Source organism: Dipodomys ordii, unplaced genomic scaffold (assembly GCF_000151885.1).
Source record: "Dipodomys ordii isolate 6190 unplaced genomic scaffold, Dord_2.0 Scaffold30, whole genome shotgun sequence".
NCBI classification, from domain to species: Eukaryota; Metazoa; Chordata; class Mammalia; order Rodentia; family Heteromyidae; genus Dipodomys; species Dipodomys ordii.
The window spans coordinates 16261501-16288869 of record NW_012267246.1 but is presented as its reverse complement, the minus strand read 5'-3'; the positions used below and the strand labels follow the sequence as shown (position 1 = coordinate 16288869).

The window sequence follows — 27369 nt, the reverse complement described above, 5'->3', positions numbered from 1 at the left end:
CTTCCTTCCTTCCTTCCTTCCTTCCTTCCTTCCTTCCTTCCTTCCATCCATCCATCATGGGGCTTGAACTCTGGGCCTGGGCGCTTCCTTCCATCCATCCATCCATCATGGGGCTTGAACTCTGGGCCTGGGCGCTTCCTTCCATCCATCCATCCATCATGGGGCTTGAACTCTGGGCCTGGGCGCTGTCTTTCAGCTCTTCAGCTCAAGGCGAGCGCTCTACCACTTGAGCTACAGCGCCACGCCACTTCCGGTTTTCTTGTGGTTTATTGGAGATAGGAGTCTCAAGGTCTTTCCTGCCCGGGCTGGCTTTGAACCGCGATTCTCAGCTCTCAGCCTCCTGAGTAGCTAGGATTACAGGCGCGAGCCACCGGCGCCCAGGTCCTTTCTTTTTTAGATAATTTTGCCAGAGGTCCATCAGTTTTTTTGATTTTCACAAAACCAGCCTTTAAAAAAATTAATTTTATTTATACTTAGTCTCTGTCTCATTAATTTCTGCTCTTACTTTGGTTATCTCGCTCTGTCTTTGGGTTCAATTTTTTCTTGCTTTTCCAGCAGTTTTAGTTGCATCATGAGATTATTTACTTGGTCTGTTTCTATTTTCTTGATGTGTGCAATAAGTTTGCACCTCAGGACTGCTTTTGCCATGTCCCATAGATTTCTTTGTGATGTATATTCATTTTCACTGAATTGTAGGAACTTTAAAATTTCTTCTGTCACCCAGGTGTTGTTCAGAAGTGTGCTGTTCAATTTCCATGTAATTTGAGTAATTTCTATGGTATGCTTTTGTTATTGAGAACTAGCTTGTTTCCACTATGTTCAGATAGAATATAACAGATTATGTCAATCTTGCATTTGTTTAAATTCTTTGTGTGAACTATGATATCTCAATTGAGATACGGCATCATTTAATTCAGGGGCTTCTTTGCCAAACCTCTGGTTGGTAAACCTTTGGTGAGAGTGGAGTATTAAAGTCTCTTAGTATTATTGTATTTAGTTCTATTTTTTCCTGTAAGTATGAGAATATTTGCTTAATGTATTTGGGCACACCAATGTTTTGGAGAGTATAAATTGATAATGGTGATATCCTCTTCTTGGACTGTTCCCTGTATAAATATGTGGTGTTCTTTGTCTTTTTGGGGGTCCAGTTGTGGGGCCTGAACTCTGGGCCTGGGTGCTGTCCCTCAGCTTTTCAGCTCAAGGCTAGTGCTCTACCACTTGAGCCACAGTGCCACTTCCGGCTTTTTCTTTTTTCTTATGTGGTGCTGAGGAATCGAATTCAGGGCCTCATGCAGGCAAGGCAAGCGCTCTACCACTGAGCCACCTTCCCAGCCCTGTTCTTTGTCTTTTTATATTGATTTTGGTGAAAATTTATTTTGTCAGATATCAGGATGGCAACTTTTGCCTTCTTGCTGGGAGCATTTTCATGGTAGATCTTCCTCCATCTCTTCACTTGAAGTTTGTTTTTATCTTTGGCTGTGAGATGTGTCTCTTGAAGAGAACAAATGGATGGCTCTTGTTTTCTGATGCTGTCTGAAGTTCTTTTTATTTTGATTGGTGAATTGAGTCCATTAATATTTGTGGTTATTGTAGAGAGGTGCATTGTGTTTTCCTCTCATTTCCTGCTTTGCTAAGTTTTTCATTCCTTTCCTCCTGTGCTTACTAAGTTGGTCTTCTAGTGATATCTGTCTGATGTGGATCCCTTATCTTGTTTTCTTCAGATTGTAATCCCTCTCTTATAATGTTTGTAGTGCTGGATTATTATTTATGAATTCATTTAGCTTTTCTTTACTATTAAAAATTTTAGTTTCTCTGTAGAATCTAGCTTTGCTGAATATACCAGTCTGGGTTGCAGTTACTGGTTCTTAGGGCTCGGATGGTACTTTCCCAGGCTTACCTTGCATTCAGTGTCCATGTGGAGAGATCTGCAGTGATTCTGATTTTTTTCCCATTGTAGTATTGCTCCTTCTTTGTTTTTGATGTGTGCAAGAACGTTTCTTTGTTCAAATCTAGTGTTTTTACTATGATGTGCCTGGAAGTGTTCCTCATGGGATCCTGCTTATTAGGTGTTGTGTATGCTTCTGTTAATGTAGATAAGATTTTCTCTTTTAAGATTGGGGAAATTTTCGGTGATAATCTTATTAAGTAAGTGTTGCATCCTTCTGTTATGGTATTCCTAACCTTCATAGATCCCTATTATATGAAGCTTAAATTTCTTGGCTCTATCTACCTGTTCTTGGACTTCCTTTTAAGTGGTTCTTCTATATCTGACTTTTCCAGTTCTTGCATTTTGTCTTACATACCTATTTTCCATTTAATTCACTCTATTGACTATGGCTTCCATTGTGGTTTTCACAGAGGTAATCGAACCATTTATGATTTCTATGTCAGTTCTCAACGTATTAATTTCCTCTTTTAAATTGGTGTGTACTGCATCAATTTTTGAGTGCATCTCTTGTTTGAAATTCTGGATCTCTTTTGAGATAATTTCTGGTTCTTTAAATTTTGGATCCATTTCTTGCTTTAACTTTTTAGTTATTGCTTCTATCACCTCTTGGATGTAGTGTTTGTCTTCCATTCTTTTTCGATTTAACTGGAGTTCTTCCCTGCGCCGCTACTGGCCTTTGGGGGTTGTTTGATGTCTTGGCTGTTGATGAATCTTGTAATTTTTCACTGTGATTTTCGCATGAAGATTCAGGGATTATTGGAGACAAATCCCAAACTCTGTTTTGGTCAATAGGCCTTTGCTTGGTTCTGGGGTGTTTCCTGGGTCAATTGTTTAAGCCTGCTCTCAGCCCTGGGCTGGCTGAAAGAGTCTTTGCCCACTCTCAGTTCTGTTGGGGGAGGGACTGACATCCAGCTGCTAGTCTGATCCTGGTAGGGCTCACTCTTGTTAGATTCTGGTAGGCAGACACACTCCACTCTCTGCTGAGGCATGTGCTCAGTTCCTGACTTGAATCAGGGACAGGTGGTTTAGGCAGCTCAGGCTCCCACCTGGGACACCCAGGTGGGACTTGTTAAGCCTCCTACTGGAGCCCAAAGGCAGTTCCCAACTTCAGCCAAGGACCACAATCCTTCCCAGGGTCACTCTTTGCAAACCCAGGTGGGCTGGATGTATTCCACCAGATGCTGGTGGCTTGAGCTACCCAATCCCCAGCCAGGAATATACTGGTTGGGCTCCTTCAAGCTGCCAGCTGCTGAGGCCCACAGGACTGACCACATCCGAGCTCCCTTCCCGGGCGCTCTTGTCAAGCCCGACAGGCCGGGTGTGGTCCACTCTTTGCTGGGGCGCTTGCCACAGCTACCCAGCTTCAGTGGGACCAGTTGCCCAGGTGGTGGGCTAGGAGTTCGGGTCAAGCTCTGGGGGTCACCACCAGCACTGGTCTCCCGTGGTGGTGGAGGGGGTGTCACCTGTGAGGTACTCACTTGTCCTGGAACTGGTTGGGGCTGTCCAGCAGTGCTGTGTCAGATCACTGTTTCTGTGCATTGGAGGTTGCTGGTCGTCACTGTGTTCCGCATTCCATTGAGATTATTGTGGGCTGGGCCGGGTGGTGGTGGTGTTTGTGGGCTGTGGGTCTGGGTTTTATGGTCTCTCCCTCTGTTTATGCTGTCCGGGTTTGGCGCCGTTGGCATTTTCTGTGCTGGTGTCCTAAGGACTGCTGCAGCTTTGGGGTCCCCAGCAACCTGGCCGCTTTGGCTGCTTGGCACGGAGTTGCACCCCCAGCATCAGATGAGCCGAAGGGTCTTTGCGCTTTTCCATCTTTATGTAGGTTCTGAAGTTTTTACCTTCTCTTTATTCATTTCCTGTATTTCTCTGGGTGTTTGCCCTTTTGCTGTTGTCAGTCTTTTGGGGAAACAGCATTGGAACTCCAACTCTATTTGGTTGGAGAGAGCTGTGGTGTTTCCCTGCTGTTCCGTCGCCATCTTCTGGAATTTTTAAAAACAATTTTATTGTTATTATTTAAGTGTTACTATTAAGGAGTACCATTTCATAAGTCAGGGAATGAGTGCTTTTATCTTTTTAGACAAGGTCACGCCTTCCTTTTCTGTCCCCCAGTTTCCCACTTTCATCCCTGCCCACTAGAATTTTTCCATCTAGAATTTTTTTCATTTTGTAAAGCCATTAAAAATTGTCTGACTTTTTCTAGCTCTTGGCAAATATTTTTACTTTCTGTTTCTATGAGTTTAGATACTTCATATAAGCAACATGATGTAATGTATCTTCTTTCTAATGTACTCAATTTCAGCGTTATACCCTATGACCTGAAGTTCCAGTTCTACAAAACAGTATATGATAACCATGTGTCTTACAACATCACTCCTAACCCATCCCTTCTGTCACTTTTTTTTTAATTGAGATTAGGTGATTACATAGATTTCATATATTTCATAGTATTGTAGAATAATTGGTGGGGAGATTGTGTGTGTGTGTGTGTGTGTGTGTGTGTGTGTGTGTGTGTGTGTTTTGGTCGTGGGGCTTTGAACTCTGGGCCTGGGCGCTGTCCTTGCAGTCTTCAGCTCAAGGTGAGCGCTTTACTGCTTGAGCCACAGCACCACTTCCAGTTTTCTAGGTTTATTGGAGATAAGAGTCTCACGAACTTTCCTTCTGGGCTGGCTTTGAACCATGATCTTCAGATCTCAGCCTCCTGAGTAGCTAAGATTACAGGCGTGATCCACTGGTGCCTGGCCTCAGTTGTTTTTTCTTCATTGCAAATGATCTCTTTTTACCTTATTCATCTCCTTAATACTTCTTGTCAGATTAATCTCTACATTTTCTTGTGTGTGCGTGTGCAGGTGTGTGCATGTGCCTGGGTTCCCAGGCACCCTCTGGTTCTGGAACTTGAACTCAGAACCTGGCCTCTGTTCCTGAGTTTTTGTGCCACTTGGCATAGCTCTCCGGTTATTAATTGAAGGTAAAAGTCTCAAGATTTTCTTGCCTGGCCCAGCTTCAGACTGCCATCCTCTATCTCATTCTCCTGAATAGCTAGGATTACAGACATGAGCCCAGGGCTATATGATTTCTTTTTAAATCCTGCATATACACACGACATTTTCCATCCATTCATTTGCTGGTGGACTTTTGGATAGCTCATACCATTTGTCTCTTGAACAGTGCAGATTTGAATATGAGGGCCAGATATGAGATCCTGAGTTCAGTTATTTAAAAATTCTATTTGATGTGATTGCTGGATCATTTGGCAGTTTTAGTTGTACTCTTCTGAGGAACTTGAATTCTGTTTTCTGTAGCAGCTATGCCATTTTATATAACCACCAACTGTGGTTACATAAAACATGACAACACTTTTATTTGTTGTCTAACTGGTGGAAGCCATCCTCATGGGTGTGAGGTGTTAATTTATCACCAACTGATTATTCATTTAATTTGTTTTCCTAAACTGTTTACAGACATTTGTTTTACATATACATACACTATGTTTGGTTACTACTGTACAGTTTATACTTGTACCTAATTTTTATTTGTCCTATAAAGTTTTCCAAATTCTTTATTTTGGTACTTTCCTTCTGTACTGAAACATTCCTCTTTTTCTTGTGTTTTCTGTATATTAGTACTTAGATCTAACAGCTTATTAATCAAAGTCAGGTTTTTCCTCCCATTATTTTGAGAGATTAGAAAATATTTCTTTCTTAGGTGGTGTCATGAAGACATGCATAATTTTGCTGTCCTGTTTTGTGCTGTTATGATGATCACTGGTGATTCTCAGGTAGATCTATTATTACCACACCAGGATGCACAAATAACAGTATCTTTATCATATCAAACTTATTTTTCTCTGTAGTATTTTTACTAACAGAAACTTCTTGCTCTGGTGATTTTTAATAATGTCCTTGCTGTCTCTTAGAGCAAGAGGTTGCTAACCTTGTTAGTCTTTTCTCAAGTCTCAGTCAGGTATGTTTCTAAGAGTCCTGATTTCCTTCCTTTAGTGAAAAGAATGTTTAGCACTGGAATTTTGGGCTAGTGGTGTGCATTGCTTCTGGTATGGGAGGCTGTGTGTGTGTGTGTGTGTGTGTGTGTGTGTGTGTGTGTGTGGTATTTCACATGTAAATTTAGATTTTATTTATTTTTGTCATTGGGCTTGTACTTAGGGCCTGGGTGTTGTCTTCTCTTGTCTGGCTTTGAACTGTGATCCTCAGATCTCAGCCTCTTGAGTAGCTAGGGGTATAGGCATGAGCCACCAGTGCCAAGCCCCTCTATCTTTTCTTGGGGGTCTTTTTGTCAGCGCTAGTCTAGACACTGATAATCCTATTTATGCTTCCTGTAGTAGTTGGAATTACAGATACATGCTACAATGTCTGGCCTTTTATGTTAAGATGGGGTCTTGAATGGACTGCCCTCAAAATTCAGGTTTTTTTTTTTTTTTTTTGGTCAGTTGTGGGGCCTGAACTCTGGGCGCTGTCCCTCAGCTCTTTAGCTCAAGGCTAGTGCTCTACCACTGAGCCACAGCACCACTTCCGGCTTTTTCTGCTTATGTGGTGTTGAGGAATCGAACCCAGGGCCTCATGCTTGTGAGGCAAGCACTCTACCACTAAGCCAACTTCCTAGCCTAAAATTCAATCTTTAAAATCTCAACTTCCTGAGTAGCTAGGATAAAAACATGAACCCTGGTGCCTATCAAAGATAGGAAATTTTAATTTAATTTTGTTTTTCTAATTTTATATGTTCTACTTCAACTAGATTTTTTTAAAATCTTATTTTCTTCTTCCCCTTTGTTTAGAAAACTGATTATTTCTTAGTTTTTAAAAGATAAAAGCAAAGGATATGTGTAAGGGTAACATTTTGGAGATTACCTTGAAACACTCTTGGTGTGCCACTTCATTGTAGTTCTTACTTACACGGTTACCTAGGCTTTAGGACTCTGTGTGTGTGCACCTGTTTGCGCGCGCTTTAGAGTCCTAAAGCCTAGGTAACCATGTAAGTAAGAACTACAATGAAGTGGCACACCAAGAGCGTGTGTGTGTGTGTGTGTGTGTGTGTGTGTGTGTGTGTGTGTGTTTTAGTCAGTCATGGGGCTTGAATTCTGGGTCTGGGCGTTGTCCCTGGGTTCTTCAGCCCAAGGCTAGCGCTCTACCACTTGAGACAGAGCTCCACTTCCAGTTTTCTGGTGGTTTTATTGGAGGTTAAGAGTTTCATGGACTTCCCTGCCTGGGCTGGCTTTGAACTATGATCCTCAGATCTCAGCCTCCTGATTAGCTGGGATTACAGGCATGAGCTACCAGTGCCCAGTTTATGGGTGTCTTTATTGTTTGAACTATCCTAATGAGAGATTCTTTTCACAGCACAATCTGTCAGCTTGTAACATTGATCCCTTTGGCTCTTCTGCTTTTTCTTGTTCTGATTCTGTAGCCATCCCACCACTTTGTTGTAGCTGGATGGGGTGGGGAGGGTGAGCAATATTGGTGTTTCATTACTAGGCCTTAGACTTTTTTAGGCAGGTGCTTTGTCACTTGAGCTATGTTCTTCAGTCCTTTTGCTTTAGGGGTTTTTCTAATAGTCTTTGGAGTTTTTGCCCCTGTGTTCTTGACCTCGATTTTCCTAGTTATGCTTCCTGCTAGCTAGAATGACAGGTATGGTATATACCACTGTGCCCAACTTTTATTGATTGAGATGAGATTTGGTTACCTTCTTCCCTCACTCCCCCCACAGCTGGTCTCAAATTACTACAGTTTTGTCTAGTAGCTCAGATTACAGATGTAAATCACTATGCCCAGCTTATCCCACAACTGCTAAAAATTAATTTGACTTAGAATTATTATTACGTTTTGTTCCTGCAGAATTGGCTCCTTGATTGTAACCCTTTACTTTGAAAGACAACTCCAGAAATTTCTGATGTGACAGGAGTGAGGAAGTGATGTGAGAAAAGAAGCCCATATTGGGTGTCTTAAAAGAGTAGGCTATTGTTATGTGCAGTTGGGGTTCAGTTCTTGTCAGGAGTTTACTTCAGAGGTGTATTGACGCCATTTGGAAAATGTTTTTGGAACCCTTTCTTTTTTTGTTGTTTTTAAATTTATTTATTTATTTGTTCATTTTTTGAAAACAATGTACAGAGGGGTTACAATTACATGTGCAAGATAATGAGTACATTTTTTATAAAGTATTGTAACGTCCTCTTTGTTTCCCATTCCCATCTTTTCCCATCCTCCTCCTTTCCTCCCCCACAGTCCTCCCCTCTCCCATACTCCCCACCACTCACAAACCAAAGTTGTAAAGTTCGTTTTGGACATAACAACTTGTACATCGCATTTTTGCTATGGGTCCACCTGTATCCCTATTTAAACGAATTGTTTTTCCCCTTCCCCTCCACAAATTATACCGACATGAAATACAGTGAAAGCAGTTGTTATACAATGGGAGAGGGACTTACAAAGTAAAAAAGAAATGATCTTATGAATGTGTCATAAACAATCGCTTGAAAGCAAATAAAAAACATTCGAATACATATCTTAGGGTTCATTTCATTAACATCACCTTATCTGACTTTCTCTGCTTTACTCAAACTTTCGTTTGCATGCTGAACTCGCTAACACTGGTCAGCTCTCCCAGAATTGGAAGACAAAATTGGACTGTGGAACCATTTCTTTTCCTCTTCTTTTTCATCCCTGCCTTCCCTCCTTTTTCGTAATTACTGGGAAGCACTAACAAGCACTTCACCACGGAAGCCATGACCCAATCCTTTTGTTTTCAGATAGGATCACCTGCTTTTTGCCTTGGTAGACTTGGACTTTGTCATCTGTCTCCTGAGTAAATTGGGCCAGAGGCATGCTTCAATATATCCAGCTTGTTTCCCCCCCATCCCCCCTCGGTTGTGGGCCTTGAACTCTGGGCCTGGGCGCTGTCCCTCAGCTCTTCAGCTCAAGGCAAGTGCTCTACCACTTGAGCCACAGCGTCACTTCCAGCTTTTCTGCTTATATGGTAGGGAGGAATGAGTCTGACTAAACTTTTTCACTGAACTGGCCTCAAACTGTAATTCTCTGTTTTCTACCTTGCAAGTAGTCAGGACAGCAGGCATGCACCCCAGGCCTATAATTTCTTTTTTCCTTCTTTCCTTTCTTTGTATCTATTTATTTTTCCCTTAGTGGGTGATGGTGTATGTTTTAAATTGTTTTGTTTGAAAGCAAAAATAACATAATAAAATTAGGAATTTCTAGCTCTCTACTGGTCTTGTTTCTTTGCTTAGTCTGGCACCTCCTTTCTTATCTAGTTAACTATATATATGTACGTGTGTGTGTGTGTGTGTGTTAGTGCTTGGTCATGGGGCTTGAAATCTGGGCCTGGCTGGCTTTGAACTGCAATCCTCAGTCTCCTAAGTAGCTAGAATTACAGGCGTGAGCCACACTGGCACCCAGCATCAGTTATATTTTTAAAAATATTTCAAAAAATATTTTAAAGATATTTTTGTTGTTGTTGTTGTTGGTCGTGAGTCTTGAGCTTGGGACCTGGGCGCTGTCCTTGAGCTCTTTAGCTTAAGTGGTAGGGTGCTAGTGCTACCCACAGTACCACTTCCAGTTTTCTGGTAGTTAATTGTAGATAAGGTTCTCCTGGACTTTCCTGCCTGGGCTGGCTTTGAACTCCAGTCCTCAAATCTCAGCCTCCTGAGTAGCTAGGATTACAAGTGTGAGCCACTGGCTCCTGGCTTTTTGATTTTTTTTTTTTAACCTAAGGTCATTTGATTATAGGTTGATGGGTAACCTGTTTTTTCTTTTTTTGTGATTTACCCTTTTGTGTTGAGGTTCTTGAAAAAAAAACACCTAAATTTTGTATTTCACTGTATATGTTAGCTATTAATTTTCTGTTAACTGTTTATAGAGATCATTTTGAGTTCATTTCAACCTGATTATTTTAATAAAGTGACTTAGAGCATAAGGGGTTATGAATTGAATAGAATTTCATATGATTAAAATTTAATACAAATATATAGGAAAAATAACATCAAATTATTTGATTTAAATGCATTTTGACAAGTATAAGAGCAAATAAAAGACAAAAAGCGACAAGTAGTGCATGTTGTGTTACTTGACATCTCATTTAAATGTCTCTGTAGCTCTGTAAAGTTTTTTTCTTTTTTATAAGGAGAAAAACATTATTGTTCAGCTATATCTTCTCCACAGATGTATTCTGTCTCATGAGAATGTCTGTACTCTGTTATAAGATGAAGGAGCCAGGAACAGTGGGCATGTTGGAACTAGGTGAGAGTCTAGATTCTCACAAAGATCAGTTGTTCTCGATTTTGCTTCAGTAGTAATCTGGAAAAGAATAGTGGGAATAGCTATTAAAAACATGTGTTAAGTATTGAGAGGGTTCAGTGTGTGTTAGCTTATTCATTATGCTTTAAATTTTTTCCTATATTATTTTCAGTTCAGTTTCCATTAGTCTCTTTTTTTCATTTTATAGTTTCTTCATCTCTATTATATCTTTTTTTTTTTTTTTTTTTCTGGTCATGGAGCCAGAACTCTAGGCCTTTGCACTGTCCCTCATCTTCAGCGCCAGGCTAGCACTCCACTTGAGCCACAGCGCCACTTTCAGCTTTTCTGCTTATGTGGTGCTGAGGAATTGAACCCAGGGCCTCATGCATGCAAGGCAAGCACTCTTCCACTGAGCCACCTTCTAGCCCCTCTATTATGTTATTTTAAATACCTCTCTGTTTAATAATTCATCAATCTCAGGATTGGCCTGTTGTCTTTTTCTTTTAGAATTGGTCAGGTTGTATGCCAGTTGTATGTATAAGACTACATTCAACACAAGATTTTGAGATTGTTGTTTCAGTGTTAAGTGTGTTTTCTATTGCTGCATCCTGTTGCACAAAAACAGCAGTTTGTTTATTCATTCCCATTGGGAGTTAAGTCTTTGTATAGTCAGATTCTTTGTATGTTGAGAGATTCTTGATTGAATTCACTCTGAACAATGTTAAAGTTTAGGCTCAGATGTCTTCTCTGCTGCAGTGAACTAATGTTGGGTTTTCAGCACCTTTCTTGTGCTGCACTGGACCAGTTTCTCAAGTCTGCCTCTCCGGACTTCACATGGCCTCTGAACTGTGGTTAGCTTTAGTGCTTCTCCCCATACCTCGAGATAAATTTGAGACTTTGTTTGGTGATTATATAGAACTGCAGGCTCTCCAAGTGGAGCTTTTCTAGTCTGCATATTTTCTTGCACTTTTCAGCTCCCATATGTGTGGGACTTTTTTTTTTTTTAATTTTTGGTCGGTCATGGGGCTTGAACTCTGGGCCTGGGCGCTGTCTCTCAGCTCTTCAGCTCAAGGCGAGTGCTCTACCACTTGAGCTACAGCACCACTTCCGGTTTTCTGATGATTTATTGGAGATAGGAGTCTCACGGTCTCTCCTGCCCAGGCTGGCTTTGAACCGCGATCCTCAGATCTCAGCCTTCTGAGTAGCTAGGATTACAGGCGCGAGCCACCAGCACCCTGTGGACTTTTTATTTTTTGGTTTGTTTTGTTTTGGTCAGTTGTGGGACTGGAACTCAGGACCTGGGCATTGTCCCTGAGCCCCTTTTGTGCTCGTGGCTAGTGCTTCCCACTGGAGCCACAGCGCCACTTTTGGTTTTGGAGTGGTTAATTGTAGAGGAGGGTCTCATGGGGACTTTGCTGAGCTGGCTTTAAACTGCAGTCCTCAGATCTCAGCCTGCTGAGTAGCCACCTGTAGCCTGGCTCAGCTCCCATATATTTTATACTTTGGCTTAGTTTAACTCTTCTGATTGAAAAGAACTGAAAGACATTGCAGGTGAAAAAAAATACCAAAAGGCAGGTCACTTATGATGTTTTAGGAAGGGTATTCTTAAAAATAGTGCAGTATTTTAGTAGAGCAACAGCCAGATTCTGGCGGCTTATATATGCTTGTAATCCTAGCTACTCTAGAGTTTGAGATCTAAGTAAAGATCACAGTTCGAAGCCAGCCTGGACACGAGCATCCATTAGACTCTTAGGACCAGTTAACTACCAAAAAGCAGGAATGGAGCTGGGGCTCAAGTGGTAGAGTGTAATCCTTTGTTTTGGAAGCAGCATTTTGCTATGTAATTGTGTTGCTCTTACTCACCATGTAGTCTGTCCTTGAAATTGTGATCCTGCTTCAGCATCCTAAGTGCTAACCAGTCGTATGCACAAAGAGCAGGGTTTTGTTTGCAGAGGAATCAGAGAGTGATTTAGACTTTCCACAATGACTTCAGATCCCAGGAAGAAAGCCACAGCAGTGAAGTGTACCACATTCTGCTCACCTCTAACTTCCAATAGGAATGAATAAACAAACTGCTGAATTTATGAAACAGGAAACAGCAATAGAAAGGAAAGCACACTTAACACAGCAACTACAATTAATCTCAAAACTGTGTTGAATATAGTCTTACACAAAACAGGACATGATGTATAATCCCATATGTGTGATGTAATTAAAATAGCAAACCTCTTTTGTGTGGGGGTGAGAGAAGACAGACTATTTATATGAAAAAACAAGTGTTTGAAAGAAAGCACAGCTTTCTAGACTCATGTTAATATTCTGTACTCTTAATAGGAATTGGGGTTACTTAGGCATACAGGTTTGTTAAAACTGAATGTTATAATATTCTATTTTGATTTTTTTTCCTCTAAAAACAATAACCATTGAACTGGTGTGGCAACAATTTCTCTGTTCCCAGAATTTGGGTAGCAGAGGCAGAATAATGAATTCAAGACCAGTCTGGGACCACATGGTGAATTCAAGAAGAGCCTAAGCTACCTAGCTCTCAGAAAGCCAAAGAAGGAAAAAGAAAATATCTAGCTGTTAAGTACTTATTGATGGGACAAGTTTGAAGTATTTATAGGGAAAGTGTACTGATGGTTGCAACTTCTTTTGCTGATAAAATTGCAAGCACCTGGGAACTGCTGCCTCAGACCTGTAAGCCTAGGGTGCTCGGGAGATAGAGATCTTAGGGTTACAGTTCAATGCCAGCAGCCAGAAAAGTCTGAGAAACTCTTATCTTCAGTGATAAATTGGAAATAGATGTGTAGCTCAAGTGCTAGCCAAATGAGACAAGAGTTCAAGCCTCGGTGCAAGCACACATACTCACACTACAAGGAAATTTTTAAGTTGTAGTAGCTATGTGGTACCACTTAATGTTTTTAAGTTTAGGCAACTGTTTCTTATTTTTGTATAAGAATTTGAAAAATTTTATAAACTTAATTAAATATAAGGCTAGTCTATTGATCATCAAAATTAGTGGGTTTTTTTGGGGGGGGGCCTGGTTGTGGGACCTGAACTCTGGGCCTGGGTGCTGTCCCTCAGCTCTTCAGCTCAAGGCTAGCACTCTACCACTTGAGCCACAGCGCCACTTCCGGCTTTTTTCCTTTTTGCTTATGTGGTGCTGAGAAATCGAACCCAGGGCTTCAGGCGTGCAAGGCAAGCGCTCTACCACTGAGCCACCTTCCCAGCCCTAGTGTTTGTTTTTATTTGGAAATAGTTTGAAGTAATTTATCAGTGACATTTTTCCTGCCTATTCCCTGGATTCTGAACAGCTTAGGATGTTTACAGAAAGGTATAGAAATATAAATAAAAATAGTGAGAATACATTGTAAGCATATAGTGATTAGTTCACGCAGTTACTCTTTATCCATGGTTCTACTTTTCAAGGGTTGTTAGCTATATCAACCATAGCCTCATGGAAGGAAATATTAAATGGCTTATACAGAAATAAAAAAAACACAGCTTTTAAATTGTGTGCTATTTTTAGGAGTGTGATGGAATCTTGGAGCTGTCCAATTCTGTTCTCAGGATATGAATAATCTCTTTGTTCAGAGTATCTTTCTTGTATAGTTGACCACTCATTGGTCACTTCACTGTTAGCTACCTGAGTTATTTCTCCTTTAGTTTCCAGCCCTTTCCCTTTTCTTTCTTTTAGTCTCAAGACTGACTCCACCTTCTGGTCTGCTCATTTCTCTCATTGGCAGGCAATCTTATTGCTTGAGTGATGCTTCCAACTCCACCTGTGTTACCGATAGACAATTATCAAAATATACTGTATCATAGTGCTTGCACTCAAACCATTATTTTACTTAGTAAGTCTCACAGAGTAGTGATTTTGACAATTCAGATGTGCTCTTGTGTTTCCTTTAAATAAAAATGTGGAAAGCATTCATAGTAACGCATTTTGAAATAGAGACATCTCATATAACTTGTATTTAGATACACTTGTGGCTGTATTTTGATGTTAGCCATTGTTAATTTCTCAGTGTGTTTTATTTATAAATTAAATATATAGGTGTGTGTGTGTGTGTATATATATATATATATGCAAAAATTTCTACTGTTTCAGGCCAGCTGGGGGATGTTTGAATATGTCTTTGGCAAATAAGCAAGTGGAATTGCTGTATGTCAGAGTAATAATAGCAAGACTAAAATCATAATTGATGTATTTGGAGTAGGCAGATAGAAGTAGACTGCTCAGATTCCAGCATGATTAATAGTATGTATATCCCTGGTATTGAGAGTGCTATTAGAGAAAATGATTTGATTTTTTTAGCCTTTCTGAACTGACTAACATTTATGCAGGGTGGTTAGCACTGTTTAAAGTAGGTTTTATATTTCAAGAAAGACATATGGAAAGACGTGTGGATTTATATCCTAAAACTGTCAGCTGAGTTGGAGTGACGTGACCTTGAAAAAATAGCATTGTAGAACTAGGGTAACAATATGTTAATGAGTTGTTGATTTTTATACTGATGATTATTGTTTAGAATTATGTTTCCATAAAGTTGTGAGAGACCAGTATAATACTATAAAAAACATTGATATGATACTCAGCTTTACCCTTGTTAATTTACTTTTAGTAACGTCATTCCAGTGTTTATAGGATTTTAAAATTTGTCAGTTTAAAATGCGCTTTAGTAAAGGAAAATAAAGTGATATGAAGGTGGAAATTATGCAAAGTAAGGTATGTATTCCTGTGTGTGCACACATGTACCTGTTGGTCTTAGGGTATAGACACTGTCTCTGAGTTTGTTTGTTTTTTTTTAAATCAAGGCTAGCACTCTACTACTTGGAGCCACAGCTCCATTTCTGGCTTTTTAATATTTAATTAGATATGAGTGGCTGGATTTGAACCTCGATTCTAAGATTTCAACCTCCTGAGGTATAAATGTGAGCCACTGGTACCCAGCTAGGGTTTTTTTTTTTAAATTGTGAAAATACTGTACTGAAGGGTTACAATTACATGGGCAAGATAATGAGTGCATTTCTTATCAAGCATTGTAGCCTTCTCCTTTGTTTCCCCTTCCCATCCCTTTCCTCCCCCTGCACCCCCACCCCTCGATTTTTTTTAAACCACTAATTTAATCACCTTAGTTTCTTTTGGCAAAAGAAGTACTTAAAAAACTATGCAGTTGCTGAATTATTTTGGGAAATACGTAGAAAATATTTTATAAAATATGAATTTAATTTTAATTTGTTTGACTTAATGGTTTTGTAACTTGTACTTTTACAAAACTATTGTTTTGTAATTTGGATTTCTTTTTATATTTTTCATCTCAAAATGGATTGTAGTAATTAATAACATTAAAATATCACCATTTCAGGTATAACTTTCTTAGAGCAAATGTGCATCTGTTTGATGCTCATCTCTAGCTTTTCATAGTGTTTTAAGAATTCTATACTATCTATACTGAATCTGAATTCTATACTATCTATATCTAAATCTGAAAAAACTGTATACTGACTTAGAAATGAGTAGAAAATAGGACAGATGATGTATGCTTATGGCGTAAAAGATTTTTGAGTGTTGGGTGTGTAGTTCAGTGGTAGAATACTTTTCTAGCCTGGTGAAGGGGACCCAGAGTTTGGTCCTCACTGCCTCCCTTTGTTCCCCCAAGGAGAGGTAACCTTGCTTCACAGTATCTATCGAGTAGTTGTTTAAATAGCAAATCCTCTGTACTAATCTTTGTACCAGTGCCTTTTTTTTAAACAAATGTTTATTTTAATGGGACTGGAACAGACAGTGTCCATTTATTACCCATGTCCCAGGCCAAAAAGTACAAATAAAATCAAAAGGAGCAGTGTTCTGTTGGGTCTATTTCTGCATGAATAACTTTATTAACTTCTAATGAGGACTTGTGTGTGTGTGTGTGTATGTGTGTGTGTGTTGTTGTCTGTATTCTTAAAGTAATTTCTCTTTAGATGGCTTCACTGAATCTTGGATTTATTATTATTATTTTTTTTTGGGGAGGGTTGGGTTATGGGGCCTGAACTTTGGGCCTGAGCGCTGTCCCTCAGCTCTTCAGCTCAAGGCTAGCTCTCTACCACTTGAGCCACAGTGCCACTTCCAGCTTTTTTCTTTTTGCTTATGTGGTGCTGAGGAATCAAACCCAAGGCCTCAGGCATGCAAGGCAAGCGCTCTACCACTGAGCCACCTTTCCAGCCCGAATCTTGGATTTAGTAGTCATTATTCTCTTGACATCTGCCAGTTTGACTGCAAACCCTTCTTTTAGTTTGTACCTAAATATTTCCAAAGTAGCTTCAAGTTAAGAAAGTATCTTTCCCTCACAATTCAGTTTGAAAAACTGTCATCCTAGTCAGGACTGATGCAGTAATGGCCAGTGGCACAGTCATTGGGTCAGTTGTACTGACTTACATTGGTCACTCTTACGGTATCACCACATTTCTGAAAATGCATTGCCCTGATGAAGAAGGTGGCCTCTGTGCACATGTGTAATTTTAAAGGAGAGGGTTGTATAAAGGGGGTCGAGTTGGATCATGAAAAATCAGCACATTGAGAACAGTAATGAATAGTGTGTATTACATTTAAAACAACAAGGATTGAGTTTTGGAAAAGTAAAAGGAAATACTGTATCTAAACCATTGTATGTCCCCATTTATTCCTGATAAACTTCCTTTGCTTCTTCCTGACAAAGAGAAATTTGAGTGAATTTTTTGGAACCTTCTGTCTTTGACAGTCTGATTCTTTGAGTTTCTTGAGGTGTGGTGTCGTTTTCACTTTGAAGTGATTCTCACTGCTATCCCATGACACTGAGTTCAATATATTGTCCTAAGTTCCCAATGTGATTGGCATCCTGCTTGGCTTCACCAGAGGTTCCCTCCACAGCAGCAGCCCTGAGCAGGCAGAATGTTGCTATAGGATTCACAGTTCATCTCCATGGACAGTGCCTATCATAGGAGAATACTTTGTCCCAAAGAGTCTTTAAGTCAGCCTGTTTACAGAATGTTTTACATTTGTGTAACAGTTCAAGGGAATACTGTCTTACCTATACTTTTTATTATTAAATATCATAACGCTTAGGTCTCATTAAAAGATGATAGGGGAGGGAAGACAGATGAAAAAAACTGCTGAAAATTTATTATCAAAATAGAGTACTAAAATTTGTGTTGTTTGCTACTAAATATAATATTCCTTAATCAGCTTGGTTAGGATTGAAAGTTATAATACCAAAATTAAAAAGTAAAGTATATTTAGTATAAATTACAGTTTTGTTTCAGATATTTTTTTCTTAGCATGTTGATAGGTGACCATACGAGTGAAGAACAAATTTCATTGGTATGGTAGTTTTGCCTTTGTATTTTAGTATCTAGCACAATATTCAGAATATTAATATGTATTGGCAAGAAGAAATATTCAGCTGACTAAAAATCCCAAGTTATTGTAAAAATCACTTTTAGGTAATTTGTATTAAAACACACTTTTTGCAATTAGTTATTGTAGTGATCACAAGCATGTGTGTGCTACCATGTCTAGCTTCTCTCCTTTCATGGACTTTTCTGCACTGTCAGGCCTCACACTGAAATCCTTCTAATCTTACACCTCCATGTAACTTCAGATGACAGGTGTGTCCCTCTGTGTCCAGCTATGGATTGAGAATCAGGCTTGAGAAAACTTTTTTTGCCTGGGCTAGCCTTTAAACCAAATCTTCCTGTTCTTAACTTCCTCAGGTCTCTAGGATTACAGATGTGAACTCCCAACTAACACTAACAACAGTTAATGTTAATTAACAGCTAACAACCTTTTCCCATTGAATATTTCATTATCTCCTTTATATTTTCTATGATACTCTGAGAAAATGTTTGATATCTTAATTAAAAAGGTGATGAGTCAGGGGGGCGTTACAGTTACGTAAGTAAGGAAATGAGTACATTTTAAAAAATCATGGTTACCCAATCATTATCTCCTAATTATCCTTCGCTATTCCCTTCTCCCTGAAGTTGTAATGTTCATATCCAACATAATGTCAAGTGAGTATTAATGTTGCTTTGGTTCATCCTATGTCTTGCGTTTCTGTGATTCTCTTTCCCTTCCACGTACTGAATTATCTTATATGGGAGACACAAGGTACACAAACTAAGAAAAGCGAAAAAAACCTAAAACAATAGAGAAGAACAAACTACATACAGGGTCTAGTGAGAATTTCTTGTCTCCATATACTGAAGTTTATGTTGATAAACTTCATTATATATGGTCTTATGCGCTAAGCAGTGGAGTTACTGAGAATCTCTTGTTAATATCCTAGACATATTCTAGTTTTTAGAAGGGAAATCATGCAACCTACTTTTCTTTGGGTCTAGCTTACTTTGTGTGTGTGTGTGTGTGTGTGTGTGTGTGTGTGTACACGTGTGTCATTTTTTTTTTAACCAAGTCTTTCCATTTCCTTACAAATGGAAGCTGTGTTATTTCTTTCTAATGGAAGCACAGAATTCCATTATGTGTAAGTACCACATTTTGTCAATCCATTCATCTACTGAGAGGCATCTGGGTTGATTCCATATGCTAGCTATGGTAAATAATGCTGCAGTGAACATCGTCATGATGGTAGCTTTACTATAGCCTTGTTTATGGTCATTTGGGTAAATGCCCAGAAGTGGGATTGCTGGGTCCTAGGGGAGCTCTATGTTTAGTCTTTTGGGAAACCTCCACACTGCTTTCCAGAGTGGTTAAACAAGTTTGCACTCTCACCAACAGTGCAGCATCATTCCCCTTTTGCCACATCCCCGCCAGCATCTGTTAATAGATTTCTTTATCACTTGAGCCACAGTGCCACTTCCAGTTTTCTGGTGGTTAATTGGAGATAAGAGTCTCATGGACTTTCCTGCCCAGGCTGGCTTTGAACCGTGATCCTAAGATCTCAGCCTCCCGAGTAGCTAGGATTTACAGGTGTGAGCAACCTGCTTGCAGCTAGATTTCTTGATTATGGCCATTGTAAGATGGAATCTCAATGTTGTTTTGATTTGCATTTCTTTTATAGCCAGAGATGTTGAATGATTCTTCATGTGTCTTAACCATTTTTATTTCATCATCAGAGAGATCTCTCTTAAAGCCTTTAGCCCACATTTATTTATTTATTTAGGTTTGTTGTGGGGTTTGAACTCTGGGCCTGCTATTCCTCAGCTTTTCAGCTCAAGGCTAACATTCTACCAGTTGAGCCACAGTGCTACTTTTGGTTTTCTGGTAGTTAATTGGAGTCTCATGGACTTTCCTGCCTGGGCTAGCTTTGAACTGCGATCTTCAGATCTCAGCCTCCTGAGTAGTTAGGATTATATGCATGAGCCACCAGATCCTGGCGTTTAGCCCACTTTTTAATGGGGTGGTGGTTTCTTTGGGTATTTGTTTTGGAGAAATTTAATTTCTTGAGTTGTAGGTATATTTTCAGTATGGGGCCCTTATCTATTGTATGGCTAGTGAAGATCTTTTCCCAGTCTGTAGGTTTTGATATATCTTGCTAGCTATGTAATTCACCATGCAGAAGCTCTGTAGTTTAATGCAGTCCCATTTATCCTTTTGATAGGTTTTTTTTAATGGTAAAGTTATGATTATTATTTTTCATGCTACTGGAGGTTTAAGTCTATGAGGTAAGAACATAAGTATACGTAAGTATGAAGTAGAGTATTAACTTGCCTTGAACTTAAAACTAGTTAAATTTGGTAGGCCCTATGTAAGTAATTAGAACAAATCAAGTTAGGCAGTTGCAGTTTTGGGTTTTTTTTTTTAAGAGAATGATCCTCTTATTTCTTACAGATAGATGATTGATTTCTTTCAATGTAGAAAGTTTATGTACAAAGACACTTTTCTGGTTTTGGTTTTGGTGGTGTTTTTTAATGTCTCTAAAGAAAAGTGTTTTGTGTTTTTTTTTCCAGCTAGAATTTTTGTCAGGAGATGAATCCAGGTTTTATTTTCTTGAGACCTAGTCAGAGAAAACATATGCAAGGAAAATGAAGATATTAACATAGAGGATATCACAAGTATAATTATCCTACTGCTTACTAAGATTAAATAATTTACTTGAGTCATTTTTCTTGTCATTTTCACTGTGCAATTGCTCAGTTGGAGACAGTTACAAGACATATACATTTCTTTTGAGCATTAGCCTAAAGGTGTTCCTATATTATGACATCTGCTTTCTTGGGCATTTTTGTTTGACTGAAAGTGAGACAAGTCACAATTTCGTTAATGTTGTTTAGATGATCATGTTATTAAGGCTAGTATGTTCTTACAGCTCAGCAGTAAAGTTATAAAAAATTGCCTTTTGCAGTTTAAGATTGTATTCCCTTTTTGTAATCTGAAATCTTTTTTCATCCTTATTCCTTCCTGCTGTTTCCTGCAGTTAGTAGTTAAGTTTTATTCCCCTACCCCCCAAAAAAAAATCCTATATTTGATTACTTCTTCTTGAGTTAACCTATAGAGAGTCATATGTTAAAGCTACACAGTAGCTTTATCCATCAGGGTAAATTCCAAGATCCCCCAGTGAGTGCCTGGAACCTGGGTAGTATAGGCCACTAGAATGTTACTGTTTCTAACTTATACATACATCATACCTATGATAAAGCTTAATTTGTAAATTAATACAGGAAGAGATTAGCAACAGCAATGAATTTAGAAAATTGTACAGTTATAATGATACACTGTTGTGAAAGTTACTTAAAATTTATGAATTTTTTCTTCTGTAATTTTGCATCTAAAGTTTTGGATCAGGGTTGACTGTACCTAACACAGCTGAAGGAAAACATGGAAAGGAAGGACTGTGGTTCTAATTCAGTACCCTCATTTTACAGATGAGGAAACTGAGACCTTTGACTATAACAGAGGTCTCCTGACTCAGTCCAGGACTCTTTGTATTACGTCATGCTGCTTGATGTTTGTCTTTACGGAACTCAGCAACATCATATACAGGGTGAGCTTTTTAAAAATTGTTTTATATATATGAGCAAACAAAGTGATTGGCTATTCCTTCATCTGCTGTTGTTTATCATGCCTAACTCATTTCCTTTTTTTTTTTTAAACCCATATCTGTTTTATTATACAGACTAATTGGTTATGCTTCCCAGAGTGCTAAAAGCTCTGGGCTAGTGCCTCAACATTGTCAGAGGGAAAAAAAAATCTTAACCATATTATATACATTTTAAGTACAAAATTTGGTGCTCCTACTTCTTAGCATTTGATTGTCATTTTTAAGGTTTAACTCTTAGTGAGATGATTCATTATCAATGACTTCTGCAAACTAAGCACTAAAGCAACAGTAGATTACAATTTTATGAGTTAAGTTGTAGATGTTAAAGTTAGATTTAGATTTATAAAATGAATTACGAGTGTGGCTGAAATCTCAGATGAGATGTGAGAGAAAAACTGTTAGTGAGTGAAACACCAAAATATGAAGAAATATCAGCCAACAATGTTGGCAATAAAAATATCCTGTCCTGTGAATTTAAACATATTTAAGGTTGAATATTTTTCCTGTATTAATGCTTAAATTGGCCTCAGGTTTGTGTCTTTGTCCTCTTGATACAACATTAGTCTTGGTTAGCTTGCCTATTTTCTTATTTGACAAGAAATTATAGTCAGTATTATTACAGTGATACTTGACTTCAAGAGTAACTCAAGTTCTGTCTGATGGATTAATTTCTTGGACAGAGTCCTGCCACTACAGTCACATAAGCTGTTTAATAATACACTGTGTTAAAACTATATGAAGTGTTTGGAACTTTTTAAACAATTTGGTATTATTATTAGTATTATTACTGACCGGCCTGTGTAAAATGTCATATCTATCTACAAGTTAACTAATTAGTCAGATCTAACAATACTATATTAGTGCAATTTTCTTGGACTAATATCTAAGAGGAGAAGAGGTATAAATGTATGTTGATTTATTTTGATGATGGCAAAATTATACATAAATTTACCTTGTATTATTTTTATTATGCTGGAGTACAAGCTCTACATATTAAAGCTTACAAAGATTTTTAAAAATACATTTGAATAGCTACTGAATGTTAGGTTACTTTATACCCTGCTGCTTCTGCTGGAGATTAAAAGGAGTGCTTAGAATAAGCACAACAGACTGTTCTTTATAATTTAGTTTATAATTTAGCAGTGGAAAAATGCATAATAGAGGTGACTTAAAAGTGTTAATGTTTAATAGATAATGCCTTGCTTTTTCAGGCATTCTTGCCCGTGAGTAATGTAGGTTACAATTTATTTCTATTTTACAAATGAAGAAATAGGCTCAGGAAAGTTAAAATGACAAATTTGTTGTCAAGAGCCATCATGTTTAAAAGAAAACATCAATACTTCCAATTTCTTGTGTAATAATCTCTCCCTTTCCACCCCCTTCCCCCCCAAAATGTGAGGCTTTGAACCCAGGGCTTGGGCACTGTCTGAGCTTTTCTGCTCAGGGCTAGAGCTCTGCTCTACTACTTTGAGCAACAGCTCCACTTCCAGTTTTGGGGTGGTTAATTAGAGGTAGGAGTCTCATGGATTTTCCTGCCAGACTTCCTTGGAACCACCATCCTAAATCTTTGACTTCTGAGTATCTAGGATTATAGGCATGAGTCACCAACACCCAGCTAATCTTTTTTTGCTAGGTTTTTTTTTGGAGGGGGGAGGGGTCGGTCGTGGGGCTTGAACCCTGGGCGTGAGCACTGTCCTTCAGCTCTTCAGCTCAAGGCTAGCGCTCTACCACTTGAGCTATAGTGCCACTTACAGTTTTCTGGTGGTTTATTGGAGATAAGAGCTCCACAGACTTTCCTGCCTGGGCTGGCTTTGAACCACAATCCTCAGATCTCAGTGTCCTAAAGTAACTAGGATTATAGGCGTGAGCCACCAGCGCCTGGCTTTTTTGCTAGTTTTGAGAATAATACAATGCTTTAGTAGCACAGGAGAAAATTATCCAGCGTCTTCAGTGGTGGTATTTGGATAGGAATCATAAAAGAAATGACATTTGGAAAACAAGCATTTCAATAATAATCTGAACATCATAGTGGAAATTATCTGGACATGCTAGAATTATATCAGTATATAAATAGGATACCATAGAGACTTTGAGACCACAGATGGAGAACGAAAGATTCTGTCTAAAGGGTTTAGAGGAAAAGTGTAAGCAAACAAATATGTATCTGCAAACACATTGGCACAGCCAGAGTTACATTTTATGCCTGGGTATCAGGAAAAGATCTAGGAGACTCTTGAGGCTGTTGTAGTTAATATACATGACTGAAAAAAGGACAGTACACTGCAATCTAACTCTAAAGTCGAAACCCTGCTGAGACAAGAAGAGAAGAGAAAAATTGAAGAATTTAAAGCACATGTTGCAAGTGATGCTGAGTTGCCTAAATAGTGTAACAGTTACTTGAAATTTTGATTTTGGAGTTGGAAAGGTCATACATAGAGTAGGCCCAGGTAGAATTGTTTTTAGACATCTCTACCCTCCATATCTACAAGTTCTGCAGCTCTGAATTGAACCTATCTTGGATGGAAAATCCAAGAACATTCTTCAGAAATGTTTGCGCTGAATATTTTCAGATATTCACCCAACAATATGATATAGCAAATTACTTAGTATGATATATCAACTTACTTAGTGTAACATTCCCAGATATTACAAGTAATTGAAACATGGTTTAAGTGTACAGGAGGTATGCTTCACTTAGATATGAATGCTATGATACCATTTTATATAAAGGACTTAAGCATCTAGATGTTGGTATTTATGGTAGTTCTGGAATCAATCCCTCCTGGATATTGAGGGATAGATTCCAGAACTACCACAAATGGAAAACTATATTCTCAAATGTCTGTGTTAGCCTGGCCACTGTGTTTTTTACTCTCTCTACTTGCTAATTTGCTGAGGAGCTGGGATTATAGATGTGCTCCCTACTTCAATCTTGACTATACTTCTGTTTCTTTCTTCCTTTCTTTTCTTTTTTTTGGTGCCAATCCTGGGGCTTAACAACTCAGGGTTGGGGCACTCTTCCTGAGCTTTTTGGCTCAAAATTAGGCCTCTACTATTTGAGTCACAGCTCCACTTCCAGCTTTTCTATTTACGTTTTTGCTTTGGTTTTAGCTCCATGTCAATATCATTTTCAATGACTATAAACGTCATTTATTTTGATTCTCTCTTTCTCTCCCTCTCCCTCTCCCCCTCCCCCCTCTCTGTCCCTCTGTCCCTCCTTCTCTCTCTCTCTCTCTCTCTCCTCCCTCCCCCTCCCCTCGGTTCTGGGGCTGAACTCTGGGCCTGGGTGCAGTCCCTCAGCTTTTCAGCACAAGGGGTAGTGCTCTACCACTTGAGCCACAACACCACTTGCCGCTTTTTCTGCTTATGTGGTGCTGAGGAATTGAACCCCAGGGCCTTATGCATGCAAGGCAAGTACTCTACCACCGAGCCAACTTCCTAGCCCAATATTTTCTTTTTAAAGGGCATATATACCCACACACTAAAGAAAAGCCGTGTTTCTAAAATAAACATTTTTACAAACTGCTTTTATATGTCTATAACTTTTTTTTTTTGGTCATGGGGCTTCAATTCAACTCTGGGCCTGGTGCTCTCCCTCAGCTCTTCAGTTCAAGGCAAGCGCTCTACCACTTGCCACAGCACCACTTCTGGTTTTCTGTTGTTTATGGGAGATAAGTCTCATGGACTTCTTTGCCTGAGCTGGCTTTGAACCATGATTCTCTGATCTCAGCCTCCTGCACAGCTAAGATTTAAAATCAGGCACGAGCCACCGGCGCTTGGCTATGTCTATGACTTTTAAGGTATATAGCAACTGACGATTAAAAAGAAGTCAACATTGGGTCTAATGGTTTTAATTATAATAAAGTTTGAATGGATCATTTTCCTACAACCCCCTGCTCCCCTGGCCTGGGTTTCAAGCTAAGTATCTTTTTCTTAGCTTTTTCTCACTGGCTGATGCTCTACCTGAGCCATACCACCAACAAAAATTTATTTCTAACATATGAGATTAACCTGTAAGATATTGTAAGTTTTCAATTTTTTATCACTTTTAATCTTATTTATTTATTTAAAACATTTTATTATCATTAAGTAGTTATACATAGGGTTTTTAATTCAGCTTGCCAGTTTATGGGCACAGTGCATCTTGATGAATGCCACTCCTTCCATGGTTCTCACCCGTCTCCCCAACCATACTCAACTCAATTTTCTTGGTTCCATTTTCATATATGTACATTGAATATTATTACTTTTGCCATCCATCCTTTTCCTGTATTCATCCGCATTCCCACCCCAAACACACACACCTTAGTTAATCTCTACCCAACAACGCATTACAGCTTGCTGGTTTTCAGTTTATTAAACTGTAAGTTCGTTGTTCAGAGGAATTACACATTGATGTCCTCCCCTGTATATACCATACTTTAGTTAATGCAGATAAATTTATAATTTAGATATAACTTCTACATATGAGAGAAAACATGCATCTTTTGTCTTTCTGAGCTGAACTGCTTCACTAAATGTAGTTTTTTTCCAAGTCCATCCATTTCTCTGCAAATGGCATAGTATCATTTTACCTGATAGATGAGTAAAACTCTTTATTTTTCTCTTATTTTTATATCTATCTATCTATCTATCTATCTATCTATCTATCTATCTATCTATCTATCTATCTATCTATCTATCTATCTATCTCACATTTTCTTTATCTGTTCATTGAAGTAGATAACTGGACAGCTTATGCTGAATAGTGCAGCAGTGAACATGAGTGACTTGAAATCTTTGGGATAAATGTCCATGAGGGTTTTGTTGAACCATAGAATAGTTCTATGTTTAGCTTTTTGAAGCATCTCCAGAATGCCTTCCACAGTGGTTGCACCCGTTTACATTGCCACCAATTACATACCACATTTTCTTGATCCACTCCTCCATTGTTGGGGATTCAGGCTCTTTCTGTAACTTGGCTATGGTGAATAGTGTAGCAGTGAACATGGGTTTGTAAGTGTTTTTACTGTATCTTGGCTTATAACCTTTTGGATAAATGCCCAAGAGTGTTACCATAGGATAATTCAGTGTTTAGGTTTTTTGAAGTATTGTTTTCCATAGTGGTTGCACTAGTTTACAATCCTACGAACAGTGTAAATAGCGCCGCCCCCCCCCCCACATCCCCACCTGAATTATTTGTTACTCATATTGCTGATAATTGGCTATTCTTACTGGAGAGAGATGTGTTTATTGGCCATTTTTATGTCTTTATCAGGAGCCTCTATTTAGCTCCTTTGTACTTTTATTAATTTAAGTGATTGGTTTATTGGGTGTTTAATATCTTGAGTTTTTTTTTGTATGTTCTGGATATTAGGCTCTTTTCACGTGTATAGCTGGAAAAGTTCTTCTCCAAATCTGTAGGTTGTCTTTTTAGCTTATAACTACATTATTTGCTGTTCAGAATATTGTTAGTTTAATGAAATCCCACTTGTCAATTTTCTTTCATATTTGCAGAGTCCTTGGAATTTTATTCAGAAAGTTGCTCACTATGCTAATAAACCAGTGTTTTTTCTATTCCTTCCTGTAGTAGTTTCAAGGTTCGGCTCTTATACTGGGGTCATCTACATTGAATTTGTTAGTACAAAATGACAGGGATCCAGTTTCAGTCTTCTGTGTATAGATGTCCAGTTTTCCTAACACCATTTGTTGAAGAAGATGTCTTTTTCCCAACAGGCATTTTTAGCTCTATTGTCAGTTATAAGATGACTGTAGGTATATGATTTTTTTTTCCTAGCCAGTTGTGGGGGCTGAACTCTGGGGCCTGGGCGCTGTCCCTCAGCTCTTCAGCTTAAGGCTAGCGCTCTGCCACTTGAGCCACAGCGCCACTTCCCGCCTTTTCTGCTTCAGTGGTGCTGAGGAATCAAACCCAGGGCCTCATGCATGTGAGGCAAGCGCTCTACCACTGAGCCAACTTCCCAGAATGGTATATGGATTTAATTATGGGTGTTTTAGTCTGTTAGATGGGTCTTCAGGTCTTTTCTGACCTAGTACCAAAAACTAAGTCTGGAATGATACCTCCAGCATTGTCCCCTGCCCCCCTCCTCCCTCTCCCTCTCCCTCCCTCCCTCCCTCCCTCCCTCCCTCTCTCTCTCCCTCTCTCTCTCTC

General features: G+C 39.0%; 1 protein-coding gene across 6 annotated transcripts in view; it reads left to right on the top strand.

Annotated features, from left to right (window-relative positions):
* The window catches only part of Tbl1xr1 (transducin (beta)-like 1 X-linked receptor 1), a 153282-nt gene that overhangs the window by 74883 nt on the left and 51030 nt on the right, over positions 1 to 27369 (top strand). For 4 of the 6 annotated variants that reach the window (XM_013016227.1, XM_013016228.1, XM_013016224.1 and 1 more), the window contains one exon: positions 21046 to 21164. The exons of the other annotated variants lie outside the window; for them this stretch is intronic. The gene's annotated coding sequence lies outside the window, so the exon portion shown is untranslated. The remainder of the gene's footprint in view (positions 1 to 21045; positions 21165 to 27369) is intronic. 6 annotated transcript variants of the gene reach the window in all.